Raw genomic sequence first — 7,795 nt, forward strand, 5'->3', positions numbered from 1 at the left:
ACTTTTGAAATTTTTAGTGGTCTTTCTGTCCCTAGATATTTTATGCATCATTACCAAAAGCTCAGTTGTTGTTTTTTTAAAGTGAAACTTCAACCAAAATTTTACCCTAAAATTCTCATCTGTTTTTGTTCTGTACTAGAGAGATTAAAATAACGATAAATTTTCAACTTGACAATGCATATGTCTTTTAGTAGGGATCAAAAATAATGTAACTATGCAGAAAGAAGATAATGACATATTGTAGAACAAATGTCTTGCTTTTAGTGCAATAAGAGTTTGCCCTGGAGATAGGAAGACCTAGGTTCAAATCCTACTCTTACACATACTAGCTGTACTACTCTGGGTTTGCCGTTCCAACTTTGTCAGCATCCTACGTAAGACACACAATAATTTACAGTTTTAATATAAATATAAGCCAATACTATCAAATACAAAATTGCTGACATGTATCAGTGGTTCCCAAGGTGATGAAATCTCAGGTTTAGACTACCTCAAATAAGTTACAAATGACAAGTCAAGAAAGTTACAGCAAAAGCAGAGAGGAACAAGGTGAAAGAGTGAAATAAGAAAGAGAAGAAAAAAATCAAGTGACAAACGTCAAAGAATACTTAAATGAAAATGCCAAAAATATTGTATTCATTCTCTAGCTATTTTCTACCAGCCGTATATACAAACAATAAACAAAAAAATTAGAAAAAACAAATTAGGTCTGATTGGCGATAGTGAAAAAAAAAAGCACCAAATGTCTTTGTGCCATTTGTTCTCTTGGCCAGTATTACGATTACCAGTAGCCTTCATCTGCTGTTAGATGTCAATGAAGAAATTTCATAAGTTTGTATGATGGGCTTGAGTTGATTAGTGATTTCTTTGCCTGAATTTCAATGTTAAAGCCTCTCATCTTCTTTATAGACTCTCTAAAATCCACGAGCTATAAGGGTGGAAACAGTCACACACTAAAAGAAAAGAAAAAGTAGCGTCAGTGGCTCAGGATTTTTGACATTCACTTGTCTAAGACAACTATAAGAAAGCTACTTTTTTATGAACAATGGCAACATAGAGCATCAAACCAGGTTTCTACACAATTTCCTAGAAAAGTGTCCTTTTTTAGCATGAGCCTTCCATAAACTGATCTTGTATTTTCAAATATAATTTCTTAATATCTAATTCAAAATTTATCAGCTATCTGCCTGTTCTGCTCAATAGTAGAGTTTTTGTTAGAGGAAACAGTCTGTCCGAAAAGTCTTCCAGCAGTTTTAAGCTTTAATAATCAAAGTAATAATAACAAAAGCTTCAATATTTTAAAAAATAGTTTGTTTTCCCTTAATTACATATAAAGACAATTTTTAACATTTATTTGATTTTAATTTAGAATCCCAAATTATCTCCCTCCCCTCTTCCCTCACCTTCCCCCTCCTGGAGGCAGAAAGCATTTTGATATCGGCTATACATGTTCAATCATGCAAAACACATCACAATATAGGTCCTGTTTGAAAAGAAGACACTGAACCAAAGGAAAAAATACGAAAAAAAAGAAATGAAAACTAATATGTTTTAATCTGCATTCAGACTCCATCACTTCCTTCTCTGGAGGTGGATAACATTTTTCATCATGAGTCCTTTGGAATTGCATTGGATCATGGTATGGCTGAGAATCAGCTTCAGTATCTGAAAACTACACTCATGTTTGGACATATTTGGAGACACGATATTATTTCATGGAGACCTTTCCTACTAGAAAGGAACAATTTTCTAGGAAAATTGGTCAAATGAGATATAATGAATCCTGGACCAAAAAATCCGAAGGGATTTACACAGTAATTGAATAAGATTATAACTCCCTAAGCAACAAATAGGAGAAATAAACTTTTAATGAAAACAGTGATAATTTGAGACCAATCTTTTAGACATTCCTTTTTTAAAATGCCCCTTGTTAGAAAGTGGGGGAGGGGGGAAAATACCTGTTTTTCTCATTTTTCTGCTTCTTCAAGTGCTCTGTTTACTATATATAGATCATTAGTGACAGCTTCCAGGGTATGACAGGCCATTCTATGCCCTCTGGGTTCTTGCTGGTGTACTCTGATGTTCTTCTCAAATTGATCACTTTTGGAGCTGTCTTCTCTTTAACTCTTTCAACCATTTTTAAAGATTCCCGGATCTTCTCAATGGTTTTGTCCTGTGAGGGTGAGGAGAGAATGATTACGTTCTGTCTCTCCTCTATATGATAGGCCAGTTCACTTATCTTCCCTCTAAGATTCCAGGCAAATATAAAAGGGGGAGAGTATTTCTCAACTGCGACTAAGAGCAAGGCACTTTACAAAGATCATCTCCTTTGATCCTTACAACAACCCTGGGAGGGAGTTTTGAACATTATCTCCATTTCACAGTTGAGGAAATGGAGGTGGATCGCAGGTTAATGCCTGGGATCACACAGCCAATAACTCTGAAAGGCTAGATTAGAACTCAAGTCTCCCTGACTCCAGGGCCAGGGCTCTATCCTCTGCTCCACCTAGTATCTCACAATCGAGGAGCATAGATATACAATCACACATGTCATCATTCTTAACAAACAACAACAACAAAAACTAGTCTTCTCACACTGAAGCCAAGTATACAGGGCACTGTGAGTCAGACCAGAAATTCAAGAAAAAGTACAAAATGAGGTCCCAGCCTCAAGGAGCTCATAGTCTGTGCTACCCACACACAGAGAAACAAGAAGCAAAGTCTGGCTAGACTGTTGCCAATAAACTGCAAATTTCACTGGCTGATCCATGAGTGTAGAATAACCGCCACCATTCATATAGCATGTTTATTCCCCACTTTAAGCCTCACAACAAAAATGTCAGATAAGTAGTACAGGTTTGGGGGCCCCATTTTACAGGTGAGGAAACTGAGGCTTGGAGCCTTTCCCATGGTCAAACACAGGTCTGCTGACTCCAAGTCTAGTCTCTATGGATTGTGTCGACTGTCTTTCAATTGAATAGGTATACCTGCTGAAATAGAGTTGATTTAGAGGATCTTACAACTGGGACACTCAGTGAAGGACATGGAGAAGGTCAGGAGGCAATCCAGAAGATTCATAGTTTGGAAAGTTTCCCTTAAGTGAAGAGCACAAAGGGGACCTGTTTGTTTAACTGAAATAGGGAACCAGAAAGCAGTGACAAAGACCCTGGTTGAGTTTCTGAAAGTACTTCACTTATCTCAACTTACTTTGAGGTAGATGACTCTCCTCAGGTGAGTTTTTCATGATTTGATTTGACCATCTCATTTCACTGAGCTGTTTCTTAAGTTTCTCCACCTTTTCTTCCAAGCTTACCATTGTAGGGGGTTCTTCAAGCTGTGCTCAATACTCAACAGAGTCTCTTGACTTTTCTCCTTCTCTAGTTGCACGAATTTCGCATGCAAATCTTCTGTCAGCAATGTCTTCATTTTGTTTTGTTCCCAATGAGTTTCTCCCTACATCAAAACAAAGGAGTTAGTCCTTTGGTGTGTTTTAAAGTACTTTCTGTTTCTGGGTTACATGTACTAGAGCAATATTTGATTAGTCAGTCATTCTTTTGAGTCCAAGTTAAATGCATTAACAAATACAATCTGCATCCACTTCAGCAGCAAACTGAGTAGAGTAGTAGGCAAGGAATTAATGCCCTGAGTTTTGAGGCTGAGATTTGTCCCACCTGCCTAGGCCTCAGTTCATCATCTCTAAATCAGGAATCATAACTTTGTACTCCTTACCTCACAGGGTTATTGTGCAGATTAGTTTGGACAATAGAGATGAAGTGCTTCTTAAGAGAAAAGTCATATTTCCCTCTAAGTCATAAATTATTGTTGTTAACGTTTTTGTTTCATTTGCGAAAGGCACCTAAGGATTGGTATCTTTAGAGTGAAATCAACTTTTAGCTTAGTTGGGATAGGGTGAGATGTTATTTCCGCCTACTTTATTTGACAGCAGAAGCAATGCTTTTATTACTTCAATTTGTGAAAAAAAGTGGTCACTATGACAGAGACAAAATCAAGGAATCAAACTAGGCCCAGACTCATCTGAGTCTGAGCTCCAGGCTCTGTATGGGATTAAATAGACCAGATTAAATGCAGGGAACATGAAAAATCACTTTCTCTTTAGCTCAGGTTTCTTCTCCTCCCATGTTGCCTCCAAGGAAATCACAGCATGATATTTGAATATAACAAACATCTAGGTCTCCACAGATGTGGGTAAAGGCACTCAAGAAATGTATAATTTGAGTAGGGTGACCTTTGTTCTACCTCTCAGAAAACACAGAAAGGACTCACAGTAATCCATAAACCAGATTTACCATTTCCTTCTTCTCTGTTGATTTCTACCTTTTCCCCAGGGTTGTAATATCCTTGAAAAAACCCTGTGGTTTGGACTCCTTGTGGGAGAAATTAACTTGGAACTAGCAGAGAGGAAATATACTAATATTCTTCTCTCACCCTCAGAGATCCACACTGGCCTGCATCGTTTTGGGACTAGCTGAGGGCTTTACTCTCTTGGAAGGAGATTCTAGACAGACAGACTAAACATTGGCCAAGTAACACATTGTCATATTAAGGCTCCAAGTTGTGGTCTTTTGTTCATTCATATTGTGGTGTAGATTTCACTGCTGCCATGTGCATGACCCTCTTCTGGTATCAAGACAACCCCAAAGCCAGGAAATCACCTTCTCAGCCTCTTTTGATAAAAATCTGAGTAGTTGGACCATGCTGCCCAGAGAATTCCTACTTCTTCCTTTTTGCTTTGGGGTCTGGGGCTTTCTTCTCAAGCCATATGGTGGAGAGACCAAGGAACTCATGTGCCTTTGCCTCAAGAGAGACATTAATGGATTCCTCAGAGAGTAATATCCTTCCTCACTCCCCACCCCTCCCTGCCCACCAAACGGGATTCAGGTTCTCTCTATTGGGCCAGGCCATACTCTGGAAAGGAGTGAAAAAGGAAGAGGTTGAAAATGAATATTGAAGCCTTCCTTGAAAGGCCAGCACAATGAGATGCCACTGACCCTTGGAACCCTGGCTCCTGATTGGTGGGCACCCAATACTCTCAAGTGGATGCGAGGAGAATGCAAACCACTAGATGGCAGTAGTGTTGTCAGTGGGCATAGTCACACCTTCCATGAAAAGATCATCAGCCCCAAACCTTACCACTCTGTGCACTCATCAAGTTGAGTTAGAGACCTGACATTTGTATCGTGTTTTAAGGTTGGCTAAGAGCTGTACATGTAATACCTTAGGAGACAAAAAAAAAATACTCCCAACCTTTACTCATGTACCCATACTAGAATGGACACCGAAATAGTTATTTTTGATGAAGACTTTGTTGATGCTGAGACTAATTGGTTTGGGGAGGGAAAGGGAAGAGGAAGAGGAAAAGAATATGCATTGACACTCCTAAAGTGTAGCACAAGCCAGCTTTCATTCCCAATGGAATTAAAATTTTAGTAGCTCTTCAGATAAGAGTTCAAATTTAAAAAACTACTAATCTAGGAAAACTCAACTTTTTCAAACCAGACCATGTAATTTCCAAAACATTATTGCAGATTAATTTTCATTAATTTCCACCATGTTATTTAGATGTACACCTAGCTTATTTAAAAAAAAATAAATTCATAAAATTAATTGCTAGTGCATTCCCCATAGGGCAATCACTTTTTTGGTGTTGGAATGGAATTTTCTCAGGTATAATAATGCCTTCCATTTGCAGGACACTCAGAGGTTCACAAAGCATTTCAGATCCATTGACTGATTTGAGCCTCACTATAATCTGTTAGTTAGTTAGTCAGTTAGGTCTTATCATCCCCATTGCATAGATGAATAAATAAACTCTAAGAGCTGAAGCTGTTTATTCACCCAACAACCAACGGAGGGACATAGGAACCACATTTAGATCTCCCCCTATGTCCTGCATTACACCATACTGCCTGTAATGAATGGCATGAACAACAACACTGTAAAGTAGATGACCTGGAACTATTTGTACCTTAGTGGAAAGTGGCTCTACCTTAAATCATTTGCATCCTGTGTCCCCCTTAGATTTTGAGCTCATGGAGAACAGTGCCAGTGTAATGTGACTAGTGAGAGTCCAGCCTTTAAGGAGCATGTGAAATGTGCTTGGCCTCATGCAATCCTGTCATATGAGCTAGAGTATCCTGCTTCTGAGTAGATAGTAATAGAAGCCCCTATTATGCACTTCAGAGCATGCCCAGAAACAGGCTCAACAAACACCCATGAAGGAAAATGCATCAGCCAAGGTGTACTGTTCATCCTCCTAGTGATGAGCTCTCATTGGCCAACCCATCAATTTAATAGTAGTACTCTCTGTTCAAAAATACTTTTCTCTTCTGGTTGTTAGTACATATCAAATTCCACCATTAAATAATCATTCTTATATCATCTTCTTTTAAAGTTGCATGACAAATGTCCTCACTCCAAAAGTCAAGTACATTTATAATGAAGAAAGGGGAGCATGGATTTTCTACTTACTTCTGCGCAAAATCAGAAGTATGGGAATAAATATTTTCTCATCCCTCTAAAAACATCCTCCCCCCAAAAAAAACTCTTTAAGGATGCTAATAATGATGGGTTGTTTGTGTGTTTTTTTTGCACAATGGGTAAGATTGAAGCCATTAATATAATTTTGAAAATAATAATTTTTGTTGCCATGTACTTCCATGGACCTTCCTTTCTTCTTCTCCAAATCCCATCTCTCTTGAAAGAAGGCGTCAGTGGCACATTTGCCTTCTGAGAATTTTAAGGATTTCTTTTGTTCCACAATCTTTTCTTGAGTTTGGGATGACTCAAACACAGTCTCTTGATAAAGGTGGTGCAGCTGCTCCACCTGCAGAGTTAGCAATTGGATCTCTCACTGCAGGACTTCACTTTCTTGTGTAATGCAGCACATTATTTTACCATTTTAGGTAGTAGGGCCCTTTAAGTCATGGAAAGCAGAAATTAGTGCTTCACCTCACCCCAGACCTCTCTCCTCTTAAATGTAAACAATAGTGAAATGTACTCTTGCATAGTTCAGCACAGCCTGTACCTCCAATGCAAATGGATAAGAAAGCTTGCAATATAATTGCTTTAGATAATTATGTGTATACCAGCGACCAGGACACCTGGTCTGATTCGTGTGATCTCTGACCTGTAATAATGGGGTGCTTGGGTGCTTGTGCTTGTACGTGTCCCCAATTTCTCTCCAGTCTCAGAAACACTGTCTCTGACAACCACTCCCCAGCCCTCAGATCATGTCTCTGGAAGCCTTCCAATTCCTTAGTAAGTTCCTGTCTTGTGAGAAAGCTTTTCCTTGTTGCAGAGCATTCTGTCATCAAGACAGAGGGAGAGGAGTGCCTTGGCCAGCCCAAGGAGTTTTGTCCTTGGCCAGCCCAAGGACTCTTCCTCCTGCCAGACTCCAAAGATCCATACCTCTGTCATCTCCCTCCCTGTCTGGTATACTCCTGTACTTTCCCATCGATAGCCCCCAAAGACAGCTGCACCTTTGGATTACCTCATCAGTGTTCCTGGCATTTCTTTCCCATGCTCTTTTCCATATAAACCCTAGCTCGACCCCTGATCAGGGCTGCTTGATTTGGGCATACATACCCCTTGCAGCCACGAGCTTCAATAAATCTCCACTTTAAATTCTCACTGGGTCTTTGTCTCCCATCTGTTCTGGCACAACACCTGCAGGGAAATTACAAAAGTGAGATTTATCCCTATATCTCCTATTTGCTCTTTCCTTTCAAAGCCAAACATGCAATTCCAATCGTTATGGTCAAAGTATGGATTTTGT

At 39.2% G+C, this 7,795-nt stretch overlaps 1 pseudogene; it reads right to left on the minus strand.

Annotated features, from left to right (window-relative positions):
- Window positions 1–794: 794 nt before the first annotated feature.
- Window positions 795–6,907, minus strand: LOC144456686 (coiled-coil domain-containing protein 170-like; annotated as a pseudogene).
- Window positions 6,908–7,795: the final 888 nt, after the last annotated feature.

The sequence above is a fragment of the Phascolarctos cinereus genome, unplaced genomic scaffold (genome assembly GCF_003287225.1).
Source record: "Phascolarctos cinereus isolate Bilbo 61053 unplaced genomic scaffold, phaCin_HiC Scaffold_1051;HRSCAF=1709, whole genome shotgun sequence".
Classification (NCBI taxonomy): domain Eukaryota; kingdom Metazoa; phylum Chordata; class Mammalia; order Diprotodontia; family Phascolarctidae; genus Phascolarctos; species Phascolarctos cinereus.